The sequence below is a fragment of the Sorex fumeus genome, unplaced genomic scaffold, assembly GCF_029834395.1.
Source record: "Sorex fumeus unplaced genomic scaffold, SorFum_2.1 ptg000098l, whole genome shotgun sequence".
In the NCBI taxonomy this organism is placed as follows: domain Eukaryota; kingdom Metazoa; phylum Chordata; class Mammalia; order Eulipotyphla; family Soricidae; genus Sorex; species Sorex fumeus.
This window is the reverse complement of record NW_026606155.1, coordinates 51,906,139-51,908,245: the sequence shown is the minus strand read 5'-3', so window position 1 is coordinate 51,908,245 and position 2,107 is coordinate 51,906,139.

The window sequence follows — 2,107 nt, the reverse complement described above, 5'->3', positions numbered from 1 at the left end:
CAGTTTCCTGAGATGTTAGGTGATCAGAACAAATTCCTGCATTGTGCAGATCAAGTGGACCTCAGGTGCAGCTTAACAACTATTCACTGGGACTGGTGGCATACTAGCATCCACACTGCAGGAGTTTATGGCAGAATTTACCTTTAAAAAGTTGCGAGATAGGCTGAAGTCAGAGTGTGACAACAAGTTTACGACCTCCTTTCTCTTTTCTCCACTGACATCCTTTCAAGAACCCCAGGAGACCAACAACTTTTAGGAACCACCAAACTTACCTTTATCAGTAGCACATCTTCACATAGTTTTAAGTTGAGAGTGGATTTTAAAAAAATGTGGATTTTGAAAAAGTCAGGATAGTTTCAATAATTGATTTCATAAGATTTTATTCAAAATTTTTATTCAAAAGCAAGGCTATTGAATGAAACTATGTTAAGTATTTGAATATAATGATCATATAAAAAGATAGCATCTCTACATTAATGGGAACTGTAGTCAGCTTGATAAAATTGCAATCTGAAAAACACAGTGAGGTCAGTGTTCAACAATTGGGAAAAGCCCTGATGTAAAATAAAATAGGAAATTTTTCTAGAGTTTAATATGTAGTTTTTTTTTTGAGGTTATATAAAAATTTTACCTTTATACTAAAGTAGTAGAAAGAGAGTAAAAGATTTTAGGTTTTGAAATAGAGAGCATGTTCCATTTAAAAGATTATTTGTGTATTATATGAACAGTGTAGAGAACATGGGTATTATATGACTACTGTAGAGAACAAAGAACTATATGCATAGGAAATATTTTCAAATAGATAACATGTAGGCAGTCCATGAATCCAACAGGTGTGTGTGTGTGTGTGTGTGTGTGTGTGTGTGTGTGTGTGTTTTACAAGCAGACTCTTGAATAGCAAGAGTTTGGAAAAACAGACATATTTACATTAAGACCATTAGATTATGGTTCTTAATGGAGAGGAGGAAAGTAAAGCATAGACTTCTTACTGATTTGGTCATCTAATAGTGTGAATTATCAAATAAACGACCACGATCACGACCATCCTGTTGTTCGTCGATTGCCTCGAGCAGGCTCCAGTAACGTCTCCTTCGTCCTAGTCCTGAGATTTTTTTTTTAAAGTGCCATATTCAAGGCTCTTTCAGGGTTAGGAGAATGAGACCCATCATTGTTACTGGTACTTGGCATATTGGGTATACCACGGGGAGTTTGCCAGACTCTGCCGTGTGGGCAGGTTACATTCGGTAGCCTGCCAGTTTGTCCAAAGTAGGTATGAGATGATAAGATGTCAGTAGCTCAGTCGGTAGAGCATGAGACTCTTAATCTCAGGGTCGTGGGTTCGTACCCCCACATTGGCCAATGCCATGATATCTGTTATTACTAAAATTTTGCTGTTCTTTTGTTTTTTGTTTTAGTGAAGAAAATCTGGATTCTTCCTCTCTAACTCCTGCCTGCCTGCCCAAGCAAACCGTTTGACAGGAAAAATCAGGTGATGGATTTTTCTGGGATACCATTTTTTCAATTCTCTTTTACCATACCAAATCCTCGACACTCATCATACATAGTTTTTCCCAATCTCAGGAAAAAAGATTTTTTTAATTGTAGCAATAAACATTAATTTTCTGCACATCATGGTGTATTTTACAAGTTTCATAGAATAATAAAACAAACACTTTGCATTCTTTAGTACTGTATAATTTTTCATTGTTACGGTTACTCTAGTTTTTCTATCTCAGGTACACTTTTCTGCATGTGGATATTATAATAGTTGACATCATTATAAAGACGTTCTAATTTTTTCTCTTTTTCGTTAGGTAACATCATCTCAAAAAAGTGCACATGATTTTAAGTTAAGGGGTACAATGTTATCATTACATAACTATTTTTTTATTAGTGAGACACCATGAGGTACAGTTGTAGACTTACAAATTTTTGTGCTTGTGTTTCAATTATACAGTGATCAAATACCCATCCCTCCACCAGTGCCCATTTCCCACCACCATGGATCCCCGTATCCCTCCCACCCCTCATCCCCCTCATCCCTCTCAAAGATTTTAAAAGCAGCATAATTGATTGTTTTCATGGCAGTTTAGCATATGCAACACTC